The sequence below is a fragment of the Callorhinus ursinus genome, unplaced genomic scaffold (assembly GCF_003265705.2).
Source record: "Callorhinus ursinus isolate GAN/ISIS: 27379988/994484 unplaced genomic scaffold, GSC_fseal_2.0 scaffold2, whole genome shotgun sequence".
In the NCBI taxonomy this organism is placed as follows: Eukaryota; Metazoa; Chordata; class Mammalia; order Carnivora; family Otariidae; genus Callorhinus; species Callorhinus ursinus.
This window is the reverse complement of record NW_027397064.1, coordinates 37,938,776-37,961,208: the sequence shown is the minus strand read 5'-3', so window position 1 is coordinate 37,961,208 and position 22,433 is coordinate 37,938,776. Positions and strand designations below refer to the sequence as shown.

Sequence of the window (22,433 nt, the reverse complement as noted above, 5' to 3'; positions counted from 1 at the left end):
CCTGCTTGTGTTCCCTCTCTCGCTGTGTCTCTCTCTGTCAAATAAATAAACAAAATCTTCAAAAAAATTTTAAAAATTTAAAAAATTAAATAAAAAATAAAAAAATTATCTGTCATACACTAGGATATTAAAATTATCACTCTTATAGGATAGTCTTGACTTCTACTGAAATGATTTTAATGACTCTAGCAGAATGAGATTTTAGAAAAGTATTCTGATTCTTAAATGTAAGCCTACTTTCTTATGTATTCATAAAATATAGAAAAACCTTCATTTTGCATTTTAGAAGCTATATACTAAGATATTGGTGGTGAATGTGTATGTTAGATCAACACCAGAGTAGCTTTTTATGAAAGGTTTATAGACCTGTTCGGTATCTGACACAATGCCAAATACTCAAAATTGCTTATTTCATACATTTAAAACCACAATTTTTTTAAAAGATTTTATTTATTTATTCATGAGAGAAGGAGAGAGAGAGGGAGAGAGAGAGAGAGAAGCAGGCTCCCAAGAAGCAGGGAGCCCGATGCGGGACTCGATCCGAGGACCCTGGGATCATGACCTGAGCCGAAGGCAGATGCTTAACCATCTGAGCCACCCAGGTGCCCTAAAACCACGATTTTTAAGACTTATGAAACCTACATACATTTCTTAGTTGCCTAGTTAGGTGATTCCATTCTGCAAGGATTCCTTTTTACTATTTTTAATTGATGCATTTTCTCTTCAAAAATAATTTCTTATTTATCTATAAAAAAGAAGTCCACTTTATTAGATGTGCCCTTATGTTCATAACATAACTGATTCAACAGTGGGAGAAAAGAAAAAAGAAGTCAAATCAGTTTTGATGGCTTTGCCTTTGAGATACTATAATAAATTCGATGCTGAGGATTGAGAGCGGTGATCAGAAATTTCGTGGACTCCTTTAGGCAGAATTCTATTTCACCGACACAATCCACCAGGCTGGGTAATGAAGAAAATTCACAATAACTAATTGCTGCTATATCAGTTTTAATATCCACCCTCGTTTCGAGAACTTGATATATCCCAACTCTCAAGGGTATACCTATAATTATGCTTTTGAGGTGTTCAAGTGCTTTATCACAGAGAGACACTTGAACTCCAGTGTGAGAAGGTTAATTATTTAGAATATCCTTGAGAACATTCTCTGGTATGAGTGGATTACATGAAGACACCTTGAAGTGACTACAGAAGTCCCAAGAAAGATAAATGTAAAAATCAATGATTTGTCTATGCTTAGTCTCAGAGGACTGCTTTAGAATATTAATGATATTAGCTACTTAACCTTATTTTTAGAAACTGTTTTAAAATGTTTCTTCCTCTAGCTATGCATTTCCCTGGAGGATTGTGCTTAAATTCAGTTAAAATTTTTAATTTCCTGATTTTTATTATGGAATTAATCCATATAAATCATTCGGTGATGAATAAACATGGCTTGCCTATCATGTGTGTCTTTTGATGGTCTTCAGTGTGTGATTTCATGATTATAAGACTTTTGATAATTATGACAAGGTTTGTCATTCTGAACTACTAATTAGAAAACTTTTGGGTTAGGCTATATGCTCCATATTTAAAAGTCTCCTGAAAGAAAAAATTTATATAACTTCATAAACATAAATTGGGAGGAAATTTGAAGTTTCAAGGGTCTACTTGCTTGCCCACACATTAGATGTCCAAGGAATGTATATATGGACTACATGTCCCCAGGCTAAGGAAATGCATTGTTAAATTCTTGTTTACATTTTACCCCTCTTTAAATGTAAGCCTACTTTCTTCATTAAAGATGAGACATTTTCCCTAAAATAAAAGATTTCCTTTTTTATTTTATGTAATGACACTGTGCCTATTATTTCCCTCCTCATCCACTTTAGGTTTTAATTCCTTTTTCTCTTTTATCAATGGTCTAATCAACAACAGTCTTCCTTTCTCATTTGTAGGACCTCTTCTTTATGGAGTTGTGGTTCTCCCCAGGATCACAGTTTGGCAGCATTTGTAACTTAACAACTAAACTTGGATCTGGTAAGTAGCAGATTGTATGACAGAGCTCCGTCAGAAAGCGTACCTATCGTTATTTTAAAAATCTTTTTTGGGGGGCACCTGGGTGGCTCAGTCGTTAAGTGTCTGCCTTCAGCTCAGGTCGTGATCCCAGGGTCCTGGGATTGGGCCCCGCGTGGGGCTCCCTGCTCAGCGGGAGGCCTGCTTCTCCCTCTCACACTCCCCTTGCTTGTGTTCCCTCTCTCACTGTCTCTCTCTGTCAAATAAATAAATTAGGGGCACCTGGGTGGCTCAGTCAGTTAAGCGTCTGGCTCTCATTTGGCTCAGGTCATGATCTCAGGGTCGGGGTATCCAGCCCTGTGTTGGTGCTCAGGATGGAGTCAGCTGGAGATTTTCTCCCTCTCCCTCTCCCTCTGCTCCTCTGCCTGCTCATGCTCTTTCTCTCTCTTTCTAAAATAAATAAAATCTTTTAAAAAAAATCTTTTTTTATTATGCCAAGCGAAGTAAGTCAGTTGGAGAAAGACAAACATCATATGACTTCCTCATATGTGGAATTTAAGAAACAAAATAGATGAACATAGGGGAAGGGAGGGAAAATGAAAATAAGACAAAACCAGAGAGGGCAAACCATTAAGAGACTCTTAATCTCAGGAAACCAACTGAGGGTTGCTGGAGTGGAGGGGGTAGGAGATGGGGTGGCTGGGTGATGGACATTAAGGAGGGCATGTGATGTAATGAGCCCTGGGTGTTATATGCAACTGATGAATCACTAAACTCTACCTCTGAAACTAATAATACTCTATATGTTAATTATTTGATTTTAAATAAAAAGAAAAAAATCTTTTTTTAAATCCCTTAGCTCAGGCATAAGGGGAAATTTATTAGGAGGATATTGACCTATCCCACAGAATCCTAAGAAGATTTGAACAACCAGGAATAATTTGGCTGTGCACCAAAATACTGTCTTTAACAAAAATCCAATAGCATCTCTAAAGCAGAATTTGTAGATCTTCGCTTTACTGCAAGAGATAGATAATACAGTCTAGTTCTATTGACACCTCATTTCTGTGACTTGGTAAAAAACTACAAACTCCCGGGAGAGAGAATTTGATCAGGTAGCTTGGAGTCTGGTGGTCACCCCTGGTCAATTATCTGTGGCTACACACTGAGCCTCTTAGTAGATATGTTAAACACCCACCCTTCCCAGGGCACACTTCCCCTGAGGAGAGGAAAACAGTAGTGATTCAGGCAGTCAGCCTAGGAGTGCCCACTACATTCTCTTGCAGGTCACTCCGCCCTTAAAGAACCTGGAATGCCTTAGCCCTGAACTCATCCATAGTATTGTACCTCACAATGGAGGCCCTCTCATTTTCTATGCTTTGCTATTCTATAGAACCATTGATGTAGTTAGAACAGGGAAGGATTTCCTGGAATCTGAGCATACTCCACAAGGTGCTTTCTTCTCTTCCAATGTTGTTCCATTCTTAGGTGTTTCCTTGTTACTAGTATATAGTCACTATTATTTCTTCTGTTTAATTAATTAGCTAATTAATTATACAGATATTCATTGAACATGTGCTGAGTTTTGGGCTAGGAGCTGGGGAGACCCATTTTGGAACTACTAATGATGTCCAGCATAAAGTACATTTCTCCTTTGTTGGTTTAATGCTTCCCCCACACACACACCTTTTTTGGATCTTTACATAAGATATCAAATGTTAATTAAAGTCAAACGGTGCTTTGCATTTTACCCAGATTTCAGGTATATCTTATCTATTCCTCTGAGATAAGTATCAAATACTGTTATTCTCATGCAGAAGAGGAAACTGAAGCTCTGGGAAGTTAAGTGCTTTATTTGGGTTTTTATAGCTACTCAATGGCAGATCTAGGATTCCGGTAAGTGTCTGACAGTAATTTCATATTGTAGATTGTGATTTTACTCTTCTCTCCCTCCACTACTGAAAGAACCACGAGCATCAGTACTTTGAAGATATAGGGAAGTCAAAAGGATGACAATACGTATTTGCTAAGTGTATTCTACAAGTCTAAAAATCTGTACTGGAACTATTTAGAAAACTGATAATATGTTAAGATTATATGATATTTAGAAAATTGATAATATGTTAATATTTTGGCTGGGCACCAAAATACTGTCTTTAACAAAAATCCTATAGGTTTAGCTTGGTTAAATAATTTTAAGAAAAAAATTGAAATAGTCTTACTCTAAATTTTATGATTAGATGGTCTCTAGTCTTGATTAGACATGAACCAACAGATATAAAACCACTATCCAATGTCACCAGAGGTTTTTATAATGCAAATTTGCTAGTGATAATCATTACTTGTACCAATTACCAAGTTCTTAAATTATTGGATTCCAGTAAATACTTACAATCCAAGCATGATCGCTGAATCAAATACTATTTCATTAAGGAAGGATACATCACCCATAAATATAAAAGTTAACTTCAAAATTTTTAAGCAGTTATCATGGGTAAGGATAACAAAATAAGTTTTTGAACAAAAATATCTAAGTCAGTGTCTGCGTAAATGTTAGCAAATGACACTTGAATCAGCAACATTTATTAAATATGGGCTGTGTGACTGACATGATATTATGTAAATGGAAAGCTAAAAGTAAATGAATAAAATAAATAAGAATAAAATGTCGGAAAGTTTCTTTTAAGAACTTTGATAACTTGATCTGGCGACTCGTGAATTGAGGGACTTACTTATATTTGTATTTTTTTACAGCTTTCCAACAAAGTTCCACTTAAGATTTGAGACATCCCAGTCACCTTTACAATTTGAAAATAGTTGTGGAAAATTTATCTTTATGGTATGTATATTTTGGAAAAACTTATCCATAATTCTACACTACGAAAACATCAAAGACTTTCTGAAATCAGTGTAACACGAGAACGTTTCCACCACCACTTCACATACCTCCTGCTCCTTTCCTGTTCTTTCCATGTGCCTCTACCCACCTGATCCCATCCCTCAACACTTTTGGCATTAATAATTTTGAGACATTCAAAATTCATCCATGCATTCAAACCACTATTTTAAAGAACCCATGATATACCAGACACTGTCAGCGGTGAGGCTGAGGTAGTAGTAGAAGAGAGAGAGGATGGCGGTATTTTATTGTTATTGGCAGTGGGAATGGAGAGGGGTGGATGGAGGCGAGTTATTTGGGAGATATAATTATCCTTTCTTGGTAATTGAGGAATGTGGGGAGGTATCTGTTTCCCAAGGTTTGGTCACCGAATAGAATATATTAGATATAGTTGCTCAAGCAATTTTTGTTCCAGAAATCTGAACTGATTTCTAATGAAAGCATTTTTAAACATTTTATTAGTGCTCACATTCAAAGCAGCCATAGGAAGGTAAATATATTTTGAAGATGCATTCAGTTTTCCCGATGTTTGTTTTTGCATCATTATGAGATTTATACCAAATATGTTCAACATAAAACTTTAAAATACACTTATAAGAAAGCAAAACAGGCTTGTCAACAACTAAACAGGTTGTCAAAATAAATCTGTATAATGTCAGATAAAAGTTACAAACACTGAATAAAAAATTTCAATGTGAGTTTTAAGGTTCCATTTTTAAACAGCCTCAAACAAATGTCTTTTCAAAGCTTTCTTTTGCCAGTAGATGTTATTACTAAGGAGGGATAATTTCACTAGTAGGTGCATTATGGCCACCTAAATTAGGAGAGTCCACATCCTCACAGATGTTTCTCAGACAAGCAGATGGGGACTTCATGGACGATTTGTCCTTCTTCCCAGGAGCAAGTGTCATCTGGAGGAGACTGGAAACCTGCCATTTAGTACCACGTCAAAACACTCACTCGACCTGAATCCATATTCCAGTTGTTGTCATGATGTAGCAACTTTTATCTTGAGCTTACCATGTAAACAAAACACTCACCATGAGGCAAGACGGAGGTCTCACAGTTCTTTGGATTTAAGTGTGTATACTTCTCTCAATTTCTTCCTTCTACAAAAGGACTGCATCCTTTGGCTAGGTTTTAATGAAACATTTCAAACACCCAAAATGCCTAAGGATAAGATAGTCGATACTTAACGAATGTACCATCCCAGCTTGAAAATAAAACTTGAAAAACAGACGAGCTCTGCCTCTTTCAGATCACGTTTCTCTACGTAGCCATGAGAGGTAGCCTCTATTTTGAATTTTGTGTTTTCTGTTCCCATGCATTTCTTTATAGGTTTACTATGCATATATTAAACATATAATATTGTTTGGCAGGTTTTAAACTTAAAACAAATAGCGTACTGGTTATTCAACAACTGTCTCTGCTTCACACCTGTGTTCTATACTCTGCTCTATGATGCTGGGGCAGGGACACTGCAGACAACATTTCTGCTTCAGCAGCTGGTTTCCTGCTGGGCTCTGCCAATAGAGGTACCAGAGGGAGTCTGGAAGGTTGAAGAAAAAAGTGACTTGCTTCTTCTGGTTTGCTCCCTGTTGCTGTGACCCTTAGAGCTTGGCAACTCATCTTCACCCCAGCAGCAGCAGCAGTGTCTTCCATCAGTAGCAGTCCCTGAACCAGCCTTTTTGCTGCCTCGTCAGGAGCCAGGCACTGGCCATAGATGTCCCCCACCTTAGAGGTGTGGGTCCCAACTTCACAGGGTCCTTCCTGGTTTGCAAACAACAGCACCAATTAATTAGGCCCTTTTCTCCAGTCTGAGCTTCCGTTTTATTCCTACAGCCCCAGGCAAAGTCGCTGCTCTCTGCATTTACTACTCTCTGATTCCAGAGTCCCCTTTTTCACTTTTTAATCACTTCGTTAACTAGATATAAGTTTGTCGCTGTTAACAATTTATTTTGTTAAATTCTCTATGTCTCCTGATTCTAATTTAAGTGGTATCATTAATGTAGGTAATATTATTGAATGTACAGTGTTCAGCCAGAATTTTGTTTCTACAGTTCATCTGTAATATTGGTATAGGTCTAGTGAAATAGTTTTCCCTGCTGTAGAAGATTCTGTCATGCTGACATGTCACAACTGATGTATTCGTTCTTCCTGGAATCAGTTGTTTAAAAAAAAAATGCTGCTGTACATATTTTTGTGATGGCTTAGTGTACATGTGGGTCAGGACAGTTTACTATGTGCTCGAGATTCTCAGGTAAGTTAACAAGTTATGGATTCATTGTTCCATAGAATTTGTGCATTTTTAAACTTTACAAAATAATATCAAATTGCTTTCCAATGTACTCTCATTAGTTTAAGCTCCCAAAAAGAACGGCATAATAATTCCCACTGATCGAGGTATTGCCAGGGTCCTTAATTTCTTAAATCTTCATGTAAAATGATATTTTATTGTGATTTTAATTTCTATTTCCTTAACACTGAGCACTTTTTCCCTATGTTTATTGGCTATTTGGATTTCTTGCTTGAATCATTTATTTATATATTTTGTCCATTCTCATGGGTTCTTTTATTGATTTGTTAATATTCTGTATATATTACAGACTCTAATCTTATACTATTTTTAAGTGCTTTTCAAGTATTTTCTCCCAATCTGTGGTATCTCTTCACTTTTAATGGTATCTCTTGATGAACAGATATTTTTGTTTTGAATGTGCCAAATTCAGGAAATCTTAATATTATTCATGATTTATGGGGTTTTTTTGTGGGTTTTTTCCTTTTTTGATTTATTTAAATTCAAGTTAGTTAACACATAGTGTATTATTAATTTCAGGGTAGAATTTAGTGATTCATCAGTTGCATGTAACACCCAGTGCTCACTGCATCACGTGCCCTCCTTCATGCCTTTTGCCCAATTATCCCCCCACCCACCTCCCCTCCAGCAACCCTCCGTTTGTTTCCTAAAGTTACAAGTCTCTTATGGTTTGCCTCCCTGTTTTCATCTTATTTTATTTTCCCTTCCCTTCCCCTATGTTCATCTGTTTTGTTTCTTAAACTCCACATGAGATATTTGTCTTCTCTGACTGACTTCGTTTACCATAATACCCTCTAGTTCCATCCATATCACTGCAAATGGCAAGCTTTAATTATTTTTGATGGCTGAGTAATATTCTTATATATATAACATATATATATATACATATATTACACACCACATCTTCTTTATCCATTCATCCATCCATGGACATCTGGGCTTTTTCCACAGTTTGGATATTGCGGACATTGCTGCTATAAACTTTGGGGCACATGTGTCCCTTCAAATCACTCTTTTTGTAATTCTTTGAGATCACAAAGTTATTCACCTATAAAATATTTGTTTACTATATTTTGGTCCTTAACCTACTTGATATTTTACATGGAAATTCAATTTTATTTTATTTCTTCCATATAGAAAGCCTATCATTTATTGAATGGTCTATCCTTTTATGGTGATCTGCAATGATACCTCTGATATTTATCAAATTTTCAGATATTAGTAAGACTGTTCCTGAATTCTATCAATCTACTTGTCTACCATCATGACACATTAATCTGTTACAGCTTCATAAAAAAACTTGATTTTCTTATAAGAAAAGAACTTTTTCTACTCCCTGCCTTCTACTCCTTTATCACCACCTTCTATTCCTTTAAAATTTTCATGGCTCTCCTTGGCTTTTTTTCCTTCCATATAAAAATTTCAAACTAGTTTATTAATTTCCATGAAAAACTATGTTGTAATTTCAGTTGGCTTTTCAAGATACCTGTCGATTAATTGGAAGAGTTGGCACCCTTTGATATCAAGTCTTACTCTTTATGGGTATTATATTTATCTCTATTTAGGACTTCTTTATTGTCTTTTAATACATCTTAATAATTTTCTCCATGAAGACCATGTACCTTTTATTTTTTTTTTAAGATTTTATTTATTTATTTGACAGAGAGAGACACAGTGAGAGAGGGAACACAAGCAGGGGGAGAGGGAAAGGGAGAAACAGGCTTCTCGCTGAGCAGGGAGCCCGATGTGGGGTTCGCTCGATCCCAGGACCCTGGGATCATGACCTGAGCCGAAGGCAGACGCTTAACAACTGAGCCACCCAGGCGCCCCTCATGTACCTTTTAAAAAATATTTTTTCCTAGGTACCCCATTACTTTTTTGTTGCTATTATAAATGGTATCTTTTTAAAATTACATTTTCTGTCTGTTGCTGGTAATAGGAATATAATTGACTTCTGTATATTAATCTTATATCTGAAAACTTGCTGAACTCTTATTAATTATAATAATTTGTATATTTTTCTAACATTTCCTATAGAAACCATCATTACCTTCAAATAATAACAGTTTCATTTTTAATTTGAATCATTATACTTTAAAATTAATGGAGCAACTGGATGGCTCATTAGATTGTCTGCCTTCGGCTTCGGTCATGATGTCAGGGTCCTGAGATCAGACCCAGATCGGGCTTCCTGCTCAGCAGGAAGCCTGCTTCTCCCTCCCCCTCTCTGCTCCCCCTGCTTGTGCTCTCTCTGTCAAATAAATAAATAAAATCCTTAAAAATAAACAAATAAATAAATAAAATGAAATAAAATAAAATTTTACTAGGTGCATTAGGACTACCTCCTGTCCAATATTAAATGATCAATGGCAGAGAGCACCCCAGTCTTTCCTTTTCCCTAATTTTGAGAGGAATATTTTTAAGTTCATCATTAATTATGAATGTTCCTTTGTGTAACTGGTAGATACTCGTTTTCAGGTTGAGAAAATGTCCTTCTATTTACAGTTTGCTATGAGTGGGTGCTTAATTTTATAGAAAACTTTGCATCTATTGAAATTATAACTATTGACTAGAAAGAGGAGAACTCAATAGAATGTAAGCAGAACACACTTTGTTTTCATTCCCCCCCACTCCCCTTCATACCTATTTCATGCCCTAGTTTTGTTTTATTTTTTTTAAGATTTTATTTATTTATTTGACAGAGAGAGACACAGCGAGACAGGGAATACAAGCAGTGGGAATGGGAGAGAGAGAAGCAGGCTTCCCGCGGAGCAGGGAGCCCGATGCGGGGCTCGACCCCAGGACCTGGAATCATGGACCTGAGCCAAAGGCAGATGCTTAACGACTGAGCCACCCAGGCGCCCCTGTTTTTTTTTTTTTTTTTTTTATGATCTTGGATAAAATATAACGCAGATCATGCGGTGCTTCCTGTCATTCCTAATATAAAATCGCTTTTAAGCCCGGAAATAGTGTCATTTTAGTAGCTAAATTATCCATGTGGGGTTAATGTCATATATGAGCTTTCCCAGCCCACATCCTGTTCCCACTTCCCAGCTAGGCTTTGTACCAGACTGGAAGCTTGAAGTAGAACAAGAAGCATGGTCAACTTCTTTCCTCAGAACCCTGCCTCATCTAACTGCTCACTAGCTATTATGGACCCTCCAGAGTCAGGTCTAGGGGAAGGGAATGGGGGAAAAAAACAGAACAGATTTAAGTGCCTGGTACTCTCCTACTCCAGTACTGGACTATGGACTCTGAGAAACAAACTGAGGGTTCTAGAGGGGAGGGGGGTGGGGGGATGGGTTAGCCTGGTGATGGGTATTAAAGAGGGCACATATTGAATGGAGCACTGGGTGTTATACGCAAGCAATGAATCATGGAACACTACATCAAAAACTAATGATGTAATGTATGGTGATTAACATAACATAATAAAATTTAAAAAAAAAGAAATTTCTGGACTTAGACATTCAAAGCTGCCATTTTTCTTTCTGGAAAGCATTTCTGGGATATTCAAATGCTTTTCTCCCAGGAACTTCCCACCCCAATTCCTGTGTTAAAGGTTATATCATCTTCATTGTGACATTTTTGACTGATTCTCAGTTTCTATATTTTCAGGAATTCTTTTTTCTGCTTGTCTCCCTCTCCAGGAAATTCTTTTTTGCATAAAGTCCCATTCATGCAAGTTTTATGCTGATTGCATCTTTGAAAAAAAAGACATGGCAGTAGAAGTTTCACCCACCCCTAATTCAGCCCAACTTTTCTATTCTCTGCTGCCTTGGGTCCATAGCTACGACTTATGCCAATAATGACCAATCTCTCCAACCAGCTGATCAACACTTTCACTACCCCTTGCATATCCTCATATCAGGTGATAAGCAAAGCATCACCAAACTAGTTTCCTATGTTTGTCCCTCAAATTCTTAAATGTGCAATTATACGGGACCTACTGTGTTGTTCCTATTGTGGTTCCTATTGTGGTTTCAACAAAACAGAGAAGCGCTCCATTTTAACATACTCTTATAAGATTACCACTCATTTTTTTCCATCTGTTAATGCAGTGAATTGAATTAATAAATTTTGTAGTGGTAAACCATTCTTGCCTTTCATCTATGTTTATAAGTGGTTATTCACAAAATACTGTCATTTATTTATTTTTTTTTTAATTTTTTTTTTAAAGATTTTATTTATTTATTTGAGAGAGAGAATGAGAGATAGAAAGCATGAGAAGGAAGAGGGTCAGAGGGAGAAGCAGACTCCCTGCTGAGCAGGGAGCCCGATGCGGGACTCGATCCCGGGACTCCAGGATCATGACCTGAGCCGAAGGCAGTCGCTTAACCAACTGAGCCACCCAGGCGCCCAAAATACTGTCATTTATACTTAACCAAACGAAGTCAGTCTAATCGCCATTCCTTCTCTCTGGTTGCTTTAAAATCTTCTAGTCTTTGGTGCTCTATATTTTCATTATGATTTGTCTAAATGTGGTTTTCTTTTATTTATCCTATTTGGGAGTTATGTTTCCTGAATTTGAGGATGTATGCTTGTCATCAATTTCAGGAAAATTTTCAGCCATTATGTCTTTTAAATCTGCTTCTTTCCTATCTGTTCACTGTCTTTTGGAATTCCAATTAAAATATGTTCAACCTCAATCTATCCTCTGTGTCTCTTAACCTCTCTTTTATTTCTTTTTCTTCTTCTGTCTTCCTTAGCAATTTATTTACATCTATTTTTCTGCTTATGAATAATCTTTTCAGATATATTCAACTTGCTATTTCTACATATTCAAGATTTTTTAACTCAGTTTTTGTATTTGCTTCACTTTAAAATTTGTCTACTTGTTTCCAAGAGTATATTATTTTTCTGAATTTTTTGATTCAATCTTTTGCTCTTTCAAAAATTTAAAAAATATTTATTTATTTATATTTTAGGTCTTATAATTCCAGTATCTGAAGTCTTGGGAATATAATTTGTTTTTGTTATCTGATAGTTTTTGTCTGTAGTGTCTTGTTTCCTCTCATGTTTTAGTTGTACATTTTTTATTTAGGGGCACATATTTAGTGTGTTTTATCAATTTGTACCTTGTCAGTCCTATTTTGATGATACATCCATGGAGTGCTATCAGCTGGGGACAACCTTAAGTTAATTTCTCAGCTAGGGGTTTTCTGAACAATACTATTATATTAATTTGAATCCCAAGCCCTTATAAAGACAATCCTATGGTGGAGAATTTTCAGGGTAGATGTTTCCCTTCTGTTTACCCAGAGCCTTGTCCATTTTTATTTAGTCATATTGGGCTAGACTTTATTGTGGTTAACAAACCCGAAAATCTCATTGAGTAATAACTAATGTTTATTTATTGCTCATGCCAAGTCCAGTGAGTCTTGGGGTGGGACTCTTCTTTACCTGATGACTTAGGGATCCAAGTTCCTTCTATCCAGGTTCCTATCTATCATCTCAATACATGGCTTCTAAAGGGATGCATCAATGAAGATATTTGTACTATCACACTGCTAATGTAGATATCATGTAGACTTCTTCAACTAGTATAATTTTTTATTTGTGATCAGTTGATGGAATTTGACACTTAAAAAAAATTAAGCTTTCTATGTTCATACAGCACAAGAAATGTCATTAAATAGATTTACTATAAACTATCATGAAAAAATATACATATATATACATATATATATTTGGAGGGTTAAAAGTATATTTTGTATGTATATGTATATACATATATTACATACATATATACATATAATGCATATATACATACATTATATATACAAATATATATAATGTATACACATATATTCTATATACATTAAATGTATATTATATATAAAATATATTTATTTTTATTATTTATATGTGTGTGTGTGTGTACACACACACAAAAGACCCAACATTCCCTGACATCAAATGTGAGGACATAAAAACTAAGAATAAAATTGGTATAGAACTAGAATGTTTCATGTCTTTCACTGATTAACATTTTAATGAAGGCACCAGATTGAACTACTACGATTGGTCATAAAATTTATTCTTTGCATAGGTAGCCAAATTATGTCAAAATACCTTAATGTATGTACTACAATCCTATCTCTGTTCCTTTGTCTGTGTATCCAGTCTATTTATTGTTGAACCCAGCTGCTTTTCCTTCATAATGACTATCAGCACTGCCTCATTATTTCCTTTTCCTACTGTTCTAATGTTACTAAGACTGTGCTCCTCTCTGGCTTGGGCAATGACCATCTCCTCAGGCAATCCATAGCTTTCCAATTCTTTTCACTGGCTCCAAACTCTCTTCTCAGTTTCTTGTTTTGATCTTCACCGTTCCCATGTTTAAACTCAGGGCGACAAAACTATGTCACATTCCTAGTCTAGATTTTGTTTGTCATTTAGGATAAAATAAATGTCTTCTAAGACTGCAATAGGAATTAGGTGCAGTTAACTCAAGTTTTAAATTATCAGCTAACATAAATGTATTCCTCTCCTCCCTAGCAATTAAAAAAAAAAAAAAAATCTCAAGGTAAAAAGGATCCTGAATCCTTTTCATCGAAGCCTGACTACAATGGGGTTGAGTTAAATGAACTGTGAAATCTCTCTGTGCTCTCCTAAGTGAGTTATTTCATTAGACTAAAAATAGGCCCAGTATGGTTTAATAGAGAAGAAGTCAAGGGAACAGTTCTAACTTGTTGGAAAATTGCTGTTCTTAATTCCATAAATACCTTACAAAAGTTGGTTTTTAATAAATAGTTAAAAAGGAGAATATATGATTTGCCAAATTAGATATAGCATTGGGTAGATGTTAAAGCCAATAAAAATATTACTAAGGTAAATTCAATATGACTTCTGCTCTTTCGTTGCAGTATTCTTCAAAAGATGAATTAACATGCTTTGTCATAATTGCTGACCATCCACTCACTCCTTATCTTCTGGAAATTTTGTTTCTTCAGTTACTCTAATGAAATCTCTCTGTTGTCAACAATGAATTAAATGTCACATTTAGTTTGTTTCCCTTCAGTCCATATCTGTCTTGACTTCTCTGAAACATGGCACTGTTGACTACCCTACACTTTCTTTGCTCCATTATCCCAGGTCACCTTTCTAAACACACACATACACACACACACACACACACACACACACGGTGAATACCTATTAGACTTCCTAACTCTTCTCATCCTTTAAACGTAAGCATTAATTACAATTTAGTTCTGAGCCCAATGATCTCGTTAAATATTCTTAAAAGGGTTCCTTTATCCTCATAGCTTCAAGTAACCTCTATCCCTCTGTCCTTAATTTCAGGGTGTCTTGGGCTGTGTTAGAACTAGTTGACTGAACACTGCCTACAGCTCTTTAAATTCTTGGATCTGTAGATTTTTAAATGTTCCATTATTGGAAAACCAAAGAAAATCACTAGGTGGAAAATTAATTTTCTGGAATATAGCAGCAGCGACTCTTAAGGCTGGATGAAATGAAGCTGTAGACTTCATGCAGTCTCACTTCAGAGCATCTTAACTCTCTGTTGGTTCTTAAACTCTCCACGATGGTCAATGAGGAAAAGTGATTTGTATGAGAGTCTGGAGACCCCATCTGATTGAACCTAGATGTACTAAAAGAAAGTGGTTTAAAATTTTCTCTATCTTTCTCTCTTCCTATTTTTATTCTCTCACGAATCTCTTCTTAACCTCCTAATCTTGGGTCTCTTCAAATCCCAGCTGTGAATAGCTTTGCTTGGACTCATTGCCACACAGAATTTTGGGACACCTTGGGTTTTGTTTTCAAACTTCTGGTTCTGCTCTGAGAAGAATGTCATGTAACGGCTTTATCTCCCTTCTTTCAATATGTCCCTTAATGGAAAAAAAATTTTTTTTTTAATTTGGCAAGGATGAATAGTTTATAAAATACCTGTGCCAGCTACATTCATATATGTGTAGAAGTTCATAGCTCTATGACTTAAGTTTATTTGACCATGAATACAACTGGAGACACAGGGAATTTGAAGGGAAGAAACTAGAACCCTTGATAGGAATTAAATGACTAACAGAGCAAGCTATAATCCATTCTCTTGCTGGGTTCAGTTGGTGATGTGTTGTCTGTGTCACTCTTGGAAAGAAGGCAGATGATCTGGACTAATCTTTACAAACATGCAAATGACTGACCTCATGGCAAACAAACTCATTGTATTTCCTAGTGGGAAGTCCTTATCTGAGAAATGTTTTATCAGGGTGTACCTAATTGTCTAAGATTGTTTATAGTAAACAAACCTACTGATTTATGGATGGCTCCCTGCAAATTGTTTTGCAAACTCTGTAACTATCTGTTATACTCTGTTGTGTATGAGTCTCTTTATGGCTTACATTCTTGAAATTCGGTTAAACTTGATACTGTGGAAGAGATCTAATTTGTATATTTGATTTAATAATTTGATTATATAATGATATATAGCAAATAACACTGGCTTTGGAAAAGATAAATCTAAGGCATTTAGATTGGTTTTACTTAACTTTTACAACCTTAAGTTTTCCTAATGTTTAGAAAGAGGGCACAGGCTTGTCTTTAGAGTTTTTGCTACTATTAAATGACAAACTTGTTTAAATCATTTGCCACAGAAATTAATTGAATTTAAATTTAAAAAACAATAAATAAATAAATAAAATTTTTAAAAATCGTTTGCCACAGAAGTTGGCATATATCAATCTCAACTACATGGCAAATTTCTGGAAGTCTAGGACCCTGACATATAATTCTCTATTTCTACTGCACCAATATATAGTAGTTGCTCAATAAATATTTGTAGAAAGAATGAGTATTTTAGGTGATAAAAACAAGATGGTGAGTGGCAAATTTTAAGTACAAACTCCGGTGACAAAGAAATATTTTATGCATACTTAAATTCAGTACAAGCACACCTGGGTGCTCAGTCAGTTAAGTCTCTGCCTTCAGCTCAGCTCATGATCCCAGGGTCCTGGGATGGAGCCCCACATCAAGCTCTCTGCTCAGCGGGGAGCCTGCTTCTCCTTCTACCTCAGCTGCTCCCCCTGCTTGTGCTCTTTCTTTCAAATAAATAAAAAAAATATTTTTAAAATTAAATTCAGTACAAAATAGCTTTATGGAGGAAACTGCTAAATGTGCACCAAAATTTGCTTTTCTTTTCTCTGCTAGGAAGTAAAATTATAGCTAGGTGTGTCCACCAGCTGAGGACTACCCTTTCCAGCTCCCTCTTCCCATAATGTGCTTATGAGACCATGTTTTTGTCAGTGGAATGAAAACAGAAGTAACCTGTGTTACTTCTGGTCCCACCCACGTCTTTAAGCAACGGAGGTACACAACCACATTTGCCCTCTTGTGACCTGAACATAGATGTACTTGAAGCCCGGCTTTGACAATGCAAATGAGGACAATACCCCAGAAGATGCCAGAGAAACAAGATGAAAAGTAACATGGGCCCATGAATGACAGAAGAGAGTGGAGCAACTGCCCGAGAACTTAGAATGGTATTTAAAAGAGAAACAAGAAACATTACCCCTTGATCTACCTATTATTGTCTCATGGTTACAGCAACTTATTTATTATTTTAATATAAGCAGGAAAAGGTAAAAGAACATAAACTATAATGTTTTTGATTGGTAAGGTGATCTAATTTGTTTTAACAAGTTTGGGAATGAATTTGGAGAAAGAAGTTTTAAAAGAACATGTTTATGATTTTTTATTTCCTTAGTCTCCTTTTAAAATTATTTAAATAATTGAAGTAGCATTTAAATTTTAGCTATCATTTGCATTTAACTCTAATTAACAATCAAATCCCGGGCGCCTGGGTGGCTCAGTTGGTTAAGCGACTGCCTTCGGCTCAGGTCATGATCCTGGAGTCCCGGGATCGAGTCCCACATCGGGCTCCCTGCTCAGCAGGGAGTCTGCTTCTCCCTCTGACCCTCTTCCTTCTCATGCTCTCTATCTCTCATTCTCTCTCTCTCAAATAAATAAATAAAATCTTTAAAAAAAAAAAAACAATCAAATCCCAAAGAGATATAGTTTTAAAATTTGCCCATGAAATTTAAGATACTTTTATCATCTTTTAAAGTAACACTTAGTGAACTTACAGTACATAGATATTAAAGTTTCCAAAGAGTTTTCAAAGAATAGTTTTTAGTGCATGAGATCTTCCCTTACTTTATTTTTTTAACATTTGAATGTCTTCTCTTTCAAATATATGAATTCTATTGCTTTTGCTCTAGAAAGTTCACTCCATTATCATTTCAATGGAAAATTTTCTCTTTTGACTCTGCTCACCTTACCTGGGAATATTTTTGGTGAAACCTTGGAAGGGTCATTTGGTTTCTCTTTCCGAACTCTTTTCCATGCTACAATCACACTTAGACTAAGTTTCTAAAATGTAACAAACATGGACCACATCATTTCAAAGATAGTTGCTATGGGAAACAATATGTTAAAATTTGGTGAGATTTTTAGCTTCGGATAAAAAAATAAGTTAAGCAGTTTCCTATCAAATAAAAAGGAATTAATTCCAGGTCAGATTCCATTATTATGAATCTTCATAGGATTGTGTATCACATTGTAGCACATAAAAAACTCAATTTTACCTTTTATTTGTTTGATTGTTTGGTTAGTGTTTCCCCCCCTCTAACAACCAAGGTCAGAAAAACCCTGTGGCTGTTTTTATTATTGGCTAGCATAATGTCTGATGCTTTGTAAGTGTGTAATAAATATTTGAAAGTTAGAGAAGCACCTGAAGTTAAAGATGTATTTTTGATGCATATACGATATAACAAATTGATGGTATACTTCTCTCACACCCGGACACTTCTTCTTTTCTTTGTATTTATTTTGAAATATGTAAATATTTAAACACAATAGAAACATTTATCTTTATAAATGTGAATAATTTTTTTAGATATCTGGATGAATTATTTAATATAAAATGTCATGATTAAAAATACAAAAAATAAAAACCCATACAGTAATTCCATACAGAGAAAAAAGTAGAATGTGCAGTGGTAAAAGCCTTATTTATGATAGACCAGAATATTCATATATTGACAAAATGCAAAATATACTGTTTTTTGCATTATAAAAGTAATATTAAATGTAATAAAATATTAAATGTAAAAAAGTCCTATTAAAGATCATAACAGAGAATATTGCAAATGTTTCTTTCTGTTTTTTTTAGAAAGAGAGAGTAAGAGAGCGTGTGTGAGTGCAAGTGGTGCGGAGGGGCAGAGGGAGAGAGAGAGAGAGAATCTTAAGCAGGCTCCATGCTCAACACAGAGCCCGACACTGGGCTTGATCTCACCACACTGAGATCATGACCTGAGCTGAAATCAACAGTCAGACATTTAAACAACTGAGCCACCCAGGCGCCCTTGTTGCAAATGTTTCTAAATGACATTACGGTATTTTAGATTTATGAATTATGGCAATTGATACAACATTTCCAAGGGTGAAATCCCAGGTGCAAAGCCATTGCTTAAAGGTACATTCAAAGAAATAGCATCCAAACATTCTAAAAATAATTCAAAAGCAGCATATTTACTGAAATCTGAAAATGAAAACAATGAGGGCATAGATCACTTTAAACACACAACAAACTTAAGAAATAATTAAATTTCTTTCTCACTCTCATCTATGGAAGCTACCAAGAAGGCACCTTCTCCCTCCTACCAAATTTCCTAAAACTCTTCCCTAATTCTTACTCATGCTGAGTCTTGTATTTCTCCCTCCCTCTTTCCTTCTGTTGCTATTTAAATTACTTCCCAACAATCATTTCTCTCCTCTCAGATCTTCCTTTGCTCATAATTATGGTCTGATACCACAAGGCTCGTGTACAAACTCCACAGTTACCAAGAGCTACCTGTGTTTTAGTTCTTGTTTCTAGAAAGTAGAGCATGGGAACTAAAACCACAAATGGAGAGTCAAGGTTAAGTATAAATCGCCAAAAAGATAAAAAATGACAAACTAGTGTTATCTGCAACACAGCAAAATCAGAGCTTTGCATTACTTCTTGGAGGACAGTTGTTTATATATATCAAAAGTCTGAAAAATGTGCATACCTTACTAATGAGCATTTTAAATCTTAGGAATTTATTTTAAAGAAATAATTGTCACTTACATTAGTAAAAACAGAAACAAATGTTCAAGAATACAAGTAATTGATTCTTTGATGTGAAAAAACTAATTCAAAGTACTTTTTAAAATTCATTTATCCAAATAGATAAAAACAGGGATCCCTGGGTGGCTCAGTTGGTTAAGCGACCAACTCTTGACTTCAGTTCAGGTCATGATCTCAGGGTCCTGAGATGAAGCCCCATGAAGGCTCCCTCTGCCCCTCCCTGCCCCCGCTCCCTCTCAAAAAAAAAAAAAAATTAAAACAATAAGGAGATACGGTAATTCACATACCAATATTTTCAGGTTAGTCACTTTTAGTTGTTTGTGGATGGGCTAGTGGATTTCAGTGGTGCTGTTCCCCATATACAGTCCCAGCACCTTTGAATTAGAGAAATGTTGACACACTTTATAGCAACAACAATGATTTATCCTTCCCATTTTATTTGACCTTTTCAGGAGGAATAACAAGTTCATATGTTGATCGAAACAGAAAAGACAAAGGATGGTCCCACTAGAAGAGAAAGTAGATAGAGTCATATTATGCCTCATACCTCATTTAAAAAAAAATAGAGAGGAATTGAAAACTAAAGAAAATGATTATTAAACCACATCATTTAAAGTCTCTGTTTTTCACGCTTTGAGATACTTTACATGGGTCTTCTAGAAAACAGTATTACATGTAATCATAGAATCAGAAATTTCACCAGATCAAGTCATAGTTAGAATGTTAACTACAGCGTTAACTGGATTTTATGAGTTACCTATAAAGACCTCAGATCTGGACAGGTGTTTTTCATTTGAATGATTTTTTTTTTCCCCAACTGAAGGTCATCAACTTCCCTAGGTAACAAATTTTAAGATTCTGCCATTGTTCAATTATATTCACAGATAAAACAATTTAAATCTAAGTTTAGCTCAGCACCAGAAATAAACAGATCATTAAAAAGAAAGCCTTCTTCATTTAGAAAAGGCAAGAAATAATTGCCCTTCATAAAAAGGCTTTCTTCTTTTCTCAAACTTGAAATACTGTAACTTTTGTTTTGACAGTGTTGACATTTTGAAGTTTTCTTCTAACTTAAAATGATTTTCTTTTATAATTTATCTCTAAAAGGGGCCATTTAATTTTTAGAACAAATTTCATTTTTAACATTCCAAATACAGGATCAGCTGTTAATGTATTGCATTTACATAATGCTTTGGAAGTAGAAGACTCCCAGTGTGCCTTAAAACCTTGGGTAGGTTAGAAAAACCTACACCTACTAGGGAAATACAATAACGTCCTAAACAGAGCACATTATAGTCATTCAGTCTGTTACATACAGAATAATAATCATTTGTGTGATTTGTGAGAGGGCAAAGCCTTGAGTCCTTTTAAATCATTTCCTTTCTTCCCCCACCAATTTTTCTTCTAAAGTCAATTAGTACTTTTGCTTGACAAGGGATTAATGAGGGAAATTTCTTTCTGAAATTCTTCTGCAGGGTTGGCTGCTAGTATGGCACTCTGGGTTTTTTTTAATTAATTTATTTTTTAAAATAACGGTATGTTTACTATGCAATCAAATATCAGGTTTTGATCAGTTGAGTAATAAAAATAAAGGGCTTTGTTAGGGCGCAGGTCAAGATGATTAGGCAAAATTTAACTTTATTTTACCTCCAATTTTTTATGTATTCTCTCATTTCTTTTAGAATAATAAAGTTACTATGTTTATAAAATGCATTACAAAGGCATTAAAATGTGTTACAAAAAGTTCAAACTGTACAGGGAAAAAATTCCACATTTCACCATCCAGAAAGAACACTTGAGTTAACATTAAGTAGTTTAATTGCTTGTTTCTTTCTGTGCATTGTAATGAAAGAAGGCTAGACAGAAATAATAGTTTTATAAAAATGAGACAATAGGATACATGCTGTTTAATATATATTAATTTAAATTTTACTTGAATTAACAGGATAAAATGAAACTGGTAAACTAAAGGAATGGCTGTGCTTGTTCATTACAGGGATTATTATTTCCTAAAAGACCTTTTTTTTTTAAAGATTGTATTTATTTATTTGAGAGAGAGAGAGAGAAAGAACGCCAGAGTGTGAACAGAAGCAGGAGGAGGAGCGAAGGGGGAGGAAGAGGAACAAGCAGACTGTGCTGAGCACAGAGCACCCTGCAGGCTCAGTCCTAGGACCTTGAGATCATGACCTGAGCTGAAACCAAGAGTCGGTTGCTTAAGCTACTGAGCCCCCCAGGCACCCCAAAAGACCATTTTGAGAATTTAAAAAAAAAGATTATTAGAGATTGTGTTATTGTATTGTCAAGTTTTATATCATTTATATATTTTTGTAATGTAATTCAATCAATTGTCTAGTTTGGGTCTATATTCACATATATTCAGTGTTACCTTTCTGGAATTCTTTCATCTTTGGGACTGTCAGTGTTCTGGGAGGACAATTTAGCTGGTTCTAAAATTTTGGGTTTAAAAATCAAATAGAATCAAATCAAATTCTTGGTTTACATTTTATTTATGTCAGAAATTTGGTTTGTTTTTTTTGTTTTAAGTAATCTCCACACCCAGTGTGGGGCTTGAATTCACAACCCTGGGGTCAAGAGTTGCATGCTCTATCAACTGAACCAGCCAGGTGCCCCTATTACCCCAGAAATGTGTGAACCTTGTTACTATATTGATTTGGCATTGCATGTTGTTTGGAATACTCTGAGGCCAGTTTAACTTTTTACTCTTTTAAAAAAAAGTGTTTCGGTTTGTTTCCTTACCTCAATGCTCAAGAAATATTTCCTGTCTTGGAAATTCAGTATAATTTAAGCTTTTTTAAAAAAAAAAAAAAAAAGATCACTGCTGATCTTAACCTTCCCTGGAATATACTGTCTTTCTATTTTCAGATTTAGTTTCTTTTTATTTTTAATGAAAACTTCCTTTTATTATGAATTTAAATATTTTTTTCCTGCTCCAGTTGCATAAAGTACTTCAGGAATGCTAAACAGCTTTTATTGAATCATCACTGTCTGTTCCTCACCCCCCATTCCAGTTGATGATCTGTCTTCTAATTCCATTTATCTGACACTTTCCTCTT

General features: G+C 35.2%; 1 long non-coding RNA gene across 2 annotated transcripts; it reads left to right on the top strand.

Annotated features, from left to right (window-relative positions):
- Positions 1-3,415: 3,415 nt before the first annotated feature.
- On the top strand, positions 3,416-6,151 carry LOC112835725 (uncharacterized). 2 transcript variants are annotated; one of them, XR_003211311.2, is made up of 4 exons: positions 3,416-3,465; positions 3,769-3,909; positions 4,768-4,852; positions 5,811-6,151. It is a non-coding gene; the product is annotated as an uncharacterized lncRNA (long non-coding RNA). The 2 variants fall into 2 exon arrangements; XR_012381754.1 differs by lacking the exon at positions 3,769-3,909 and having other exon boundaries at positions 3,419-3,465.
- The last annotated feature ends 16,282 nt before the right edge of the window (positions 6,152-22,433 follow it).